At 38.8% G+C, this 12,281-nt stretch overlaps 1 protein-coding gene across 1 annotated transcript in view; it reads left to right on the forward strand.

Moving 5' to 3' along the window:
• Csgalnact1 (chondroitin sulfate N-acetylgalactosaminyltransferase 1) overlaps positions 1-12,281 on the forward strand; it is a 333,334-nt gene that overhangs the window by 79,522 nt on the left and 241,531 nt on the right. Inside the window, exon 2 of the mRNA XM_032919242.1 lies at positions 2,995-3,129. The gene's annotated coding sequence lies outside the window, so the exon portion shown is untranslated. The remainder of the gene's footprint in view (positions 1-2,994; positions 3,130-12,281) is intronic.

Genomic DNA, 12,281 nt, shown 5'->3' on the forward strand with positions numbered 1-12,281 from the left:
TCCTTTCCCAAAGTGATAGTGTGGTTTATGCTCATAGAACTGGAAGGAGCTGTAACAAGTATCAGGGAGGATAATGTGGTCCAGAAAATGGAGTAGATTCTGCTGGGCTCGTCCTGGAAACTCTGGCTATGGTATGCCTATGTTATGGAGGAAGTATCAATGGGAACCATGAGGCATGTTGCCTAGAGCATGAGCAAGCCTCTTGGTCAACCTAAGATACAGAGTTTCAAGTCTGTGTGTGAGTGGAGAGAGCAGACGTGAGGCTGAAACCTTGTCCAAGTATGTGAGATGCTGAATGTAAATGTCCACCACCCCGATTTGGGAATGGTAGGATGTGCCGAACTGATTTTAGAAGAAATCTCTTATTGACTCTGGGGTTGTATACCTACAGATCTATCACTTGCCTCATGTAGACCCAGAGGGCACATCCTATACTTTTCATTTGCCCCCCTCTTCTGTGTCTCTCCTGAGTCCTTCAGGCCTCCTGTAGCCTTCTGCTGTGACTGGGCAGTACCAAGGACAGGGACCCTCCTTTCCCCTCTGTGCCTGTCACCTCCCTGATTTACACATCTGTTCTCCATTTCCACTTTCTGCCCCAGTATTCCATTTTTTTTCACTCAGTTTCATTTTTGTTTTCTAGACTTAACTTGACTGAAAGCTTCTTCAGCTGCCGTGGAATGGGCAGTGGGTGTCTTTACAGGGACGCAGGGGGATACTTGCCTTGCTAGTATCATTATTGTATTTAGATCCTTTAGTGGTAGAAAGAATTTTGTGAGGTCACATGGAAACTATCCCTAACAACAGTCTCCTTGGAGAAGGTGCCAGTCTAGTTTCAGAAACCTGATTTACGAGTGAGCTTTGGGACAAAACAAACTTATCGTTGGGCTGTTCCTTTTAGAATATTTTAGCATCTGAGAAGGTACTTGGCATACTTAGGTTTGGTAGATGCATTAAATATGTTTTGAATTGGTGAGGCCTCCTCCAGCTCCAAAGACTTGAGGATTTCAGTTCACTTCTCTCATTTTGTACAAGTGAGGAAACAAAGATTAGAAAATACAGAAATTCAAACAGAATAATCTTGGGAACCAATTTTCTAACTGCATCCTGTCTCTCTTTTATTTACTATTAAAATCTAAGGGTGTCTTTTGGTCCTCCAGAAGGGTCTGCATGAGCTCCTGTAAGTTGGCCAATAGCACAGAGGCAGAAGGGGGAGCACGAGGCTTTGAACTGGTGCACAGGGATACATAGGGCTGCTGCTAGGTTTATCTCTGCATGAGGGTGAAGGGCAAAGAGTGAAAGGTGAAGTTGCTAAAATGTTACCAGAAATAGAGTTTCTTGAGTTTAAATGTGACTTGTGGGTCATTTGATGAGTCCTGTGATTCTTATCAGTAAATTAAAATGAGATTTATTTATCTGCATTTCTCTCTGTGTCTGTGTCTCTGTCTCTATCTGTGTCTCTGTGTCTCTGTCTCTCTGTCTATGTCTCTCTCTCTCTCTCTCTCTCTCTCTCTATATATATATATATATATATATATATATATATATATATATATATATATATACTGCAAAGCTATAAAATAGAAAGCATCTATTCCTCTGAGCTTTATGGAGTTCATTTTCCATGGCACCAATTGCATAACATTTATGTGGCTTTTCCTCCTCTTTAAGTAGGGATAATAGGAAGGACTATTTAATCCTTTTCTTAGGTGATGGAAATGGATGACTCCCAGCTCTATACTGACCCTTAATAAATATCACTAAATGCAGTGGCTTCTACCATTGTCAAAGCTGTTATTGTAACCTGGGCCTCTTGCTCACTGCCAGGAGTCTCTCTCTGCTCCCTCACAGGCTTCTTTGTCCTCTCTGAATCCTCCTCAGTCATTTGATTGTACTGGCTGCTCCTCCAGGGGAGTGTGAGTCATGCTCTGAAGCGCTTTCATTCACAGGTCACTTTTTGCCCTTTTTCAGTGTTTAAAGATTTTTTGATTTTTTTAGAGTATAAGACATAGCTGTGATACTTCTTTGTTGCCATGGAATCCTAACCTTGGGTTTTTATTTTGATGTCTCTTTTTGTAGCATTCGTCTTGGACCCTCTGTCTCTAAGCTGAAGTAGAAGGGTCTTTCTTGAACTCACTTACACTTTCAATTCCGTGCCTTATTGGCATCAACTTCCATAACCAGTAACTGCTCAGCTATAAGAATGAAATGATAATGAGTTTTACAGAGTGACCACCCTTCTTAAACATTTGCTAATACAGGGCCAGAGATGGTGTTATTTAAAAGTATATTCACAACACTCATGAACTTCGCATTATACACATTGTCTCCTGTTATTAACTTTTATAATAAGCTGTTTGAATTTATTCCTTCAGTGCTATGCTGTGGGTTCCTAGAATAATATCTAGCCAGGATAGACCATACATGCTTGGTGAATGAATGAACTGAAAGAGAAAAGATATATTCTTAACTAAAAGGATGATGGTATTGTTATTTCTAATCTTTTCCAAAACATTATATTAGAGGAAGGATAAAGAGATGAATAACTAGTGGTCTTAGAGTTAGCTCCATAGGTCCACTTTTATTTTTTTTATTTTTTTTTCGGAGCTGGGGACTGAACCCAGGGCCTTGCACTTGCTAGGCAAGCGCTCTACCACTGAGCTAAATCCCCAACCCCTTAGGTCCACTTTTATAATACCACAGTAGAAGCTGATGGGAAATTTCTGGCTCTTACCAACCTAAACGTGGTTCTTTGAGTCACATCAGACCATTACCATGTATAGATGTGAAAATTAAATGTAGGAACAACACCCAACTTTCACTATTGTATACAATAATACATCTTGAAATTTGAGGAAGATGAGGGGTACAAAGCAGTACTGAAGTCAGTATAGACCACACTGGACATAACAAGGATGCCCTACCATAATTGTCATTTACTCTTACCTGCCCCCTGTTTCGAAGGATCCTTCTTACTGATATCTGTTTTGTGAATAGGTCCCTTGACCATGAATGACAGATTGAAGAGTTGCCATGTGGATCTACAGTCCTCAATGTGAGAAGCTTTAAACAATCATTTCTGTGGCTGGAATCCTCAAATGTTCTACTTAATTGCCTCTGGAGCATCACCAGGTTGGTTGTGAAGACTCTGTCTTCATTAGTTTTCTCATTATTATGATAAAATACCCGACAATTTAAAGAAGGAAACCTTTATGTTGACTCATAGTTTGAGGATACAGTCCATCAGGACAGGGGAATAATGACAGCAAGACATTGTATCTATAATGGGAAACAATGTGCTAAGCACACTTTCTCTTTTCATTTCAGCCCATAGAATCGTGCATCTCATACTTATAATGATTCTTTCCACTTTAGTTAATGTAATCTAGAAACTACCTCTTAGACACATTCAAGAGTTTGTTTCCATGGTGATTCTAATCCTACCCAGTTTCCAATCAATATTGGTCATTCAAGATGCACAGCTAAGAGACTTAAAGCCAGACCTGCAATGTGGACTCTCAAATCCATACTGTCTTGTAGCTGAGTCTGTTTGCAGTGAGTGTATGAGTTGACCAACTGAGTCATCCATACTACCGTAGTAGTTCTCTCAGAGTCTGCGTCCTCTTACTTGAAAAGCCAAGAGGATGTTTGCCTCCTGCTTCTCCTAAGGTAGCATTGGAGAGGAACAAATATTTTAGATTACTTTTACTTCTAATTAGCACTGGACTATAGGTTTTTGATGAAGCATGAAAGACAGGCTCACAACTTAGCATCTCCTAGTTTCTCCTTAGAGAAACTATTATTATTCAGTAGCATGTCCCCATAATGAGCCATTTTATATGATAAATAATTGCTATATTCTGTTGCCATTTCCCTTTTTCTTTCTGGAGTTTAGCCTTTTCTTGTTTTCCAAGCTTTGTGCAAGTCTTATTTAGTTTCTTTCCTCTTTTTGTGGCAGTTTAACATGTTTCTTTTAAAAAACAAGAGCAGAGGTTTAATCATGCTATTGACTAGAATTTAAGATAAGTAGTTTATAAACTATTGAGATCTATTTCTGTCTTGGATTTCAAGACAAAAATATTATGCAGTTGTCACGTTCACATGACTAGAAAGAGACAACAATGAAAGTGATTTTCACATTGACTCTACAGGCTGTCTACGTTTGTTAATAGTATTCTTTTGCTGTCCAGATTGCATGGTGGTTTCCAGTATCTTAAAAGCATTCAGAGATGCATTGGCACCTTGCAAGGAAGGTGCTAAATATGTCTGAGATATTACTCACTCCTGTTTGTAGAAGGAAGCTTCAGTGGGAGGGAAACATTTCCAGGCATCCGTAAAGCTGGATGAAAGGCAGGGTTCTTCATGAATACCCTGCAATTTTTTGTTATTTATTAATCTAGAGGGTAGTTATTGCTTGTTTCTCTTGGTACCGGTTTCTGTGCTATTTAGGCACGGAAGGAAGACTTCTGTACTATAAAACGTATTTCTGCTACGTAAAGAAGCTGGTGGTAGAGCAATGGGGAAGCCTGAGCACTTCTGTGAGGCTGATGAAAAGATTGTCAAGTGCGGGTGGTTGAGAAGCTGATAAGGGAGGGAGGGAGGAAGGAGGGGGAAGGAGAGAGAGAGAGAGAGAGAGAGAGAGAGAGAGAGAGAGAGAGAGAGAGAGAGAGAGAAGAATTGGAGTACATTTGAGAAGCTCCTGGACTGTATATTAAAGGTACTGATATACTTAACACCATGTTTCTCCTTCTGTACAAGCTCATATCTTTACTTTTCTCATTACACACACACACACACACACACACACACACACACATGCTCACATACATGCAAACGTATTCAAAAACAAGAAAAATCTAATTGCCTCAGAGAACAGAACAGTGAAATAATATGGTGTGCTTATGAATTGGAATTCTCCATGGTCATTAAAATCATACTGTGAATTAATATTTAATGGTTTGAGGATTACTTGTCACATTTTAGATGTAAAAATTAAAAGTGTGATGTAAAATATGATATCAGTTTGCTAATGTTTTGCTCTCAGTTTGATCTGCTGTACCGTAGTAATTTGTGTCTCCCCTCCGCCTAGTCCTGTACTTCTTGTCTATCTGTCCTTACTGGCCCTCGATCTTCTTGCAGTCCTTGTTGCCTTCTTACAAACTGCCACCTTCACTTGTTTCTCCCGAAAAAGTATAAGTTATTAGAGGCAGAGACTTTTATATGATTTCTTTACAGTGACCTCAAAAGCTAAGAACAGTCAGTACCTGACAACTCAGACTAAACAATGACGAACAAATTGATAACAAAAATAAAGTTAAATTATAATATGATTGGTCATACATCTATTTTTTTGAATCTTATGTTTTTCTATGATAAACATGCAATTCCTCTGTAGTTAGAGCCGAGAAAGGCTACACATGCATTCCTCATATCGCCTGAAAGAGGTTGTCTTTGGGAATGACTGAATGCATGACTAAAGAGGGCAGAGTCAAATCCTTCCGGTTGAATGTAGACAGATCTTTGGAACTGTTGTGTCAGGTCTGGGTTCTGGGTTGTCTAACCATTGGGTCTTAAGTCTATCTTTGTCTTCTGTTTCCGCCATCTCCATCATTTCCCTTTCCTGAGCCTACATGCTGATTCCTGGACTCCATGCTGTTCATGCTAAGGTCTGCTCTCAAACCTTGTCTGTGTCTTCTTCCTTGGTTTGTTGTTTGGGTTATCATTTGAACATCTATATTTTCTTTGAATGCGAATTTATATCCTGCTCCCTTTTCATGAATTTCTGTGCTCATCATCTCTTGAATTTTCCTGGCAGCTGTAGAATGTGTCAGGTCCTCAGTGCAATGCCCCCAGCTGCAAGGCAACCACGTCTACCACTGTTAGCTGAAGCAGCCAAAAAGCTATGTCCGATGGGAGCCCAGTGGAATCTGGCTCGTCTATTTTAAGCCAGAAACCAACCATAGAAACACTTAGAGAACATATGCTTTTCTTGTCTCTTGTGTTACCTTTTTTTTTTCTTCCTTCAAGCACATGACAAGCTGTTCGAGAAAGAGCTTTCTATTTTCTACTTTTCTTCAGTAGTGCAAAAGCTCTTCTGGTCTTAGAGTTTCCGTATGTTTGAGTTAGTGGATACTTGGATTCCTGTACAGAATGTAGACATGGTTTCTGACCTTTCACAGATGACATTAGAGTAGTTTAGGGTGACTTGAGTGCCTTTGGAGACACTATATATGTATACACATATATATTTAATGTCAGATTGTTATTAATATTTAAAATGTAATAAACAAAAGCTGTAACCTCCTGTTAAAACGGTATCATTTTGTTCAGAGGCATAGATTGATTTTAGGGAAGAAAGATATTACATAACAGAATCCTCAATTCAATAAAGGCTTATTGGGATTCTGTTGTTTATGACTGCAGCCAGCAAGTGAAGGAAATTGTAGAGATCAGCTAAAAATGGTCCATGGACAATACAAACCAAAGACCTATTGTTGAATATTTCAAAGAGGAAACAATTACTCAGGAATAGGTAAACATGCATGGACATTATGATGAAGATGGAATTATGAAAACATTAGTAGGTGTAGACTGTCTCCTGGTGGAAACAAAAGATTGCACAGGAGGGTAAGAACATCAAGGAAGAGGGTCTTTTGTGAGGCTTGTTGCTCATGGGCAGGAGTTCATGGACAGACATATGAAATAGTGGGAGATGAGATGAAAATACCTTCATCAAAAGCAACTTAGGGGAGAAAGGGCTTATTTTATCTCCCAGACTCTATGCTCTTGCTTTAGGGAAGTCACAGCAGTAGGTGCTGGAAATATCTGGTCATATCATATTTAATGTCATAAATGAATGACTAGTACTCAGGCTTTCCCACTATTATATAATTAGGACCTCAAGCCAGGGAATAGTACTGCCCACAGTGGACTGGGTTTTCCCACACCAATTAATGAACTCAAGACAATCACTCAGAGATACTCTCACAGACCAAGTGATCTGGATGTCCTTCATGGAAATTCTCTTCCCAAGTGATTCTAGGTTGTGTCAAGTTGACAATCAAAACAGGTTTAGGAAACACATGGAAGGAAGACTTCTGGGCTGGAGTAAGCACGCCTATGTTCAGCCTCCTAAGGGATCGTTGGAGGTCCAATATCAGAAACGAGGTTTAAAAGAAAAGATTAACAGTTTCCATTGTGTTTGACAAAAGATTCCCAGAGGTTGTCAACATTTTTGGTATTTGTGATAGTGTTCTTTTCCCCCAGAATTTAATCATTAAGTGAAGGTCCAAAATCCAAGGGGAAAAGTTTTTTATAGATAGCATTATAAAGCTTCTTCTTGTCTTCTGTGATCCCAACAACACAGCTGAACTAGACCTTTGATCTGCAAATTGACTCCAACAACTATTGAGAAAATAGGGGTTAATCTTAAATGACTCTATTTATTGAAGCTATGTAATAACTAATCAAAATGCTTTTACCTAGAGTCTGTGAATGTGTCTTTAAGAGGCCCACTAGAGCTGGGATTGTTTTCAGATTTTGCAGACTGTTTGCGATTTTCAGAATGTTGTCGATATGGTCAATATAATATAGATGTTCATTCAGCATTCTGATTTCAATGCTTCTTTAGTTTATTTCATTGTGCACAAGTTGTTTCATAACTAATAAATAGTGATGCATATAATTTTTGACATTTTTGGAGTTTAAACATAGTTACTGGAAGTTTACAAATTAAGTTTATGCTATTATTTATTAATTATTTGAGTTTTCATAGTATTTCAGTTAGGTTACTCCTTTCAAAGGTTACTTACAATAATTACATTTACTTCAAGTAGATTAATCATTTAGATGTATAGAACTAAGTCTCCGAGTTTGGGTTTATTCATGAAGTTATGTATCAGTTAAAATTCTCTTGTATTATTTAAATTTTGAACTTATTTTTTTACCTTCTTTTAAAAAATTCGTCAGCATATTCAGAAAATGATTAGGAGACTCATGCCAAATGCTTGATGATTTTTCTAGAAAATGTGTGTATTTTTATAATTGTATTAAGTGTGTGTGTGTGTGTGTGTGTGTGTGTGTGTGTGTGTGTTTGAGATGGGGACTGAGTGAGCAGAACAAATTAAGATGTGATTGACCCCAAATATATATCTTATTCTAGAGAAGATGCAACATTGAAGGGCAATTTCTTATTACTTTACAAACCTTAAAAAAAGTTGTCGACTATAAGCAATGTCCTAGTAGATATAAGATTATGGCCACCAAAGCCTAATGACCTGAGTTTGGTCCCCAGAACCCATGTTGTGGAAGAAGATAACCAATTTCTACAAGTTGCCCTCTGCCCCCCACACGAGAGCTTTGGTACACACAAATAAATAAATGAAATTACAAATTAATGCTAACATTTTTGACTCTGTCGTGTTTGTTTTTCTTTCTTTTATTAAAATAGGACAGTGTACTTGTCAAAACTACCTTTTCTTGGGCCGGTTAGCAAGCTTGTACATTAGTTGCTTTTTTCTCTCTTACAGTCTTGCAGCTTCCATTTCTAATATTTGAAAATTTAAAATTCTTTAGTTCAACTTAACTACTTTCATTTTCAGAGACATTGGCTCTGATTCACACTTTAATTACATTCATTTTAAATATTTAGTTGGAGAAAAAAATCTCATGACCAGTCGGAGAGTTTAATACGTTTTTCACATGTTTTGTTGAATGTTTGAATTTATGCCCATGCTTAATGCTCCTGTAATGAAAATATATGGATGGAATAATCTTCCATTCCATGCTCTGTTCTGTGAGTTATAGTGATTTATGGCCCATGCTTTTCACATTCTGTCTGATGAAGCAGTAAATGATCTTTTCAGCTTTTTGAAAGGGCTCCCCATTCTGAGGGCAGACATTGGGTTTTGTGTTTCAAATACCTTATCCTTCCTGTCATTTAGTGGTTATGCTCCATGAAGGGCCTTGACCCCCTTGCACTATCCATTATACATGGCTCAAGGGAGGTGTCACAGACGCTAGTCTTCCATTGTCATTCATTACTGTTTTCTCATGGTGTCAATCAAAAGTTCAATTACTACATTCATAAGATTCCAAGGTAGATTAGAAATCAACACACATTGGGAAGACGTTAACATATTGGTTAACATATCTGAAGAGAATAGGGAGAAGTAGAAGAAATTTTGATTTGTTTTTCATGGGAACTTCGATGTGTTATTTAACTTTTCTGAGGTGCTATTCTATTACTGTGAGGTAAGGGCAATAGATGAGACATTTCTCATCCCCACCTGATTTCTAGCACTACTATTTGGTGACTGCAGACACCTAGTGAGGAGGGCTTTGGAACTGTGAAGAGTTCCCTTCCCTTCCTCCAGTTTGGAGATTTGATTTCATGAACTTCTGAGGGCAGCAAGCACTTCCTGGTATCCACAGGAACAAAGGGAAGAATTTTTAAGGCTGTAAAGTTATACTTGATAAACAACTTGAGATAGATCTGAAAGGAGTTAAAATTACCTAAATGTGGACTGACACTCAAGAGCTGACACACATGCACATGGGCGCATGCATGTGCACGCACACACATACACACACACACACTCATGCATACACACAACTCAAAATGTTATCTTCAACTACAAGGATGAAAAATGGAGAAATAAGAAGTCTTGGAAATATCTAGGATGTAGTTATGTGAGTATGGGTACTGTTGACCTTGTCTTGGGGAAAGGCTACAATTTAGGGAAGTTGACATCTTGGATTTGATTGGACAGAGGGTATGCTCTTTCTACCTGAAAATTATCCATGATCCCCAATGTAACAAACCCACTGCGTTATTTGATGCATCAAATTAGAGTACCGGAGACCGTCTGTAAGTGTTGTGGGGAGAAGGCCTGTGTTTTCTTAGGTTACCAGTTCACTCTTGGTTCAAGTGGCATATAGATATACTATACTGTGGTTCTACCCCTAGTCTGTAGTTCAGTTGGGAAGTTGGGAAGAAGTCAGGATCAGCAGGAACATTTCAAGACTGGCCATGAGAAAAGAACAAGTATCCATCAGTCCGAGTATGTTCGAGACTTTGAGATTAAGCCTTTCCTTGTTCCTTTCTATTAGGTTTTTCTTCTATATGTTGTCTTAGGAAGCTAACTGTAGTAGTAGCAAGCTACTTACACACATCTTATAAGTAGTTAAAACACTATATTAAAAGCACGAAAAGAACCATTTTGTTTTTAAATGCTCAATTCAGTGGTGAATATTCTACAAATAAATTTGCCCTTTCTTTCTTTTTTTTTTTCTTTTTTTTTTTTTCGGAGCTGGGGACCGAACCCAGGGCCTTGCGCTTGCTAGGCAAGCGCTCTACCACTGAGCTAAATCCCCAACCCCAAATTTGCCCTTTCTTTCCACAAATTCCCAAATTTACCTACCAAGGTGATTTGAAGCTGAGTAAAAATGCTATTTCTTTATCTAGCAATCCTATAAAACAAGTAATATCTTCATTCTGCTCTTAGATTTACAGCTTTGAAAGATGTTTTCAACCTAAAATGCCAGTGTGAGTTAATTTGGGATGAGCAGACCAGTATCAAGAACTACTGGGACAAGAAAGTTTCATTTCTGAGCACCTAGCCTGAGTCATTGTGCAGGTACCTGGCTGGGGACTTCCCTGAGATGATAATTGGAAAAGTCTTCAGAGTGACTTGTCCTATATATTGAGTAACATTTTCTTATCATTTTAAAATTGCCAGTATCTTCTGAAATCTGAGTCTGGAAGCTATGTTAGGACCATTAGCAGGTTCAGGAGGGAAATATTGATATATGATAGGAAGAAAAGGAGGACAAAGGGTAGGAAAGATAAGAGGAGAAGGATGTTGGAGGGAAGGAAAAGAAGGAGGAGGAGGGAAGAAGAGAATTAGGGGAGAGGAAGGACTTGGAGAAAAGGAGGAAGAATTAAAACAGGGGGAGGAAAAGGAGAAGGAGGAGGAGGGAAAAGAGGAGGAGGAGGGCAGAAGGAGGGGGAGGACTGTGAAGACAAAGAGGAGTAAAGGAATAGGGGGAGGAAGAAAGAGAGGAAGAGAGGGAGGAGGGAGCACCTTTGTGTCTTGTGCTTAATCAGTTCTCATAATTCAAATTCCTTCCTGAAGAACTGAAATTTCTCACACAATAAAAACAGGGCATCACAGGTTCCCCAAGTAGTTTTGAGTAACAGGAGGTTCTCCACACTCCCTTCCTCTGTCTCTAGCTGGAAACCAGGCTGCTGGAAGCTTAGGGAAGTGTGGCCATCCCCAGTCACACATCCTGGCATGTCAAGGAAGCTTTTGCACTGCACAGGGCTGTCTCTTCTCAGCCTGCACAAATGGGTGCTAATATAGGAACCCCTCATTTGAGGGAGAAAGGAAAATTAAGGTGTTTGGTCATCAACTGTTTTAAAATTTAAGATTTGCTCTGAACGGAGTGATTTTCAGTGATTTTTGTTTTTAGATTTTTAAAGATGGGAGAATTTTTTAAAAAAATCACCAAAACAATATAGTTCTTTTTTTTTAAATCTTATCCTATCCTTAAACTGCAGCAGAAAATAAGCTTTTTCATTAGTAGTTTATAGACTTAGCATACAAAGTAACAGGTTTCATTAAGCATTTGCATATATTCTTTGTTCTTCTAGATTACCCTCTCCTCCCTCCCCTGCTTTCCAACCCTCTCCTGCTGGTTCTCTCCTCCCCCAATAACCCCTCTGCCTTTATGTCACATGTATTCTATTACTCTCCCACCTTTAGGGTCCCCTCCCCCAGCTTTCATGTTTCGTGACCCACAGATATACATATTTATAGAGCACAAACTCTAGGCTCCCACCAGAGGAAGCATGTGAAACTCTCCTCTGCAGTCTGGCTTAGTTAACATAATGATTTCCAGTTCCACTCACTTTTCTGTAAATGTCATGAAGTCAAGAACAAAATTCCACTATGCATATGCACCACATTTTATTATACCTTTGTGTGTTGATAGATATTTTGATGGGTTCCATTTCTTACCTATTGTGAGGTCGTAAAAGTCCTTTGGGTATATATATAACCAGCAGTGGTAAGCTGGGGCATGTGGTAGTTTCAGTTTTAGCTTTTAAAAGAAGGCTTTATACTAATTTCCACACTTGGGTGCACCAGTTTATACCCCAACTGGCAATGGGTAAAGGTTTTCCTTTCTCAGATGCTTTGCCTGCCTTGGTTGGTGTTTACTAGGAGATAAACCTAAGATACAGTCAATGCAGCCCTGATCTTAAGTCATGGGAGATAGGAAAG

The sequence above is a fragment of the Rattus rattus genome, chromosome 13, assembly GCF_011064425.1.
Source record: "Rattus rattus isolate New Zealand chromosome 13, Rrattus_CSIRO_v1, whole genome shotgun sequence".
In the NCBI taxonomy this organism is placed as follows: domain Eukaryota; kingdom Metazoa; phylum Chordata; class Mammalia; order Rodentia; family Muridae; genus Rattus; species Rattus rattus.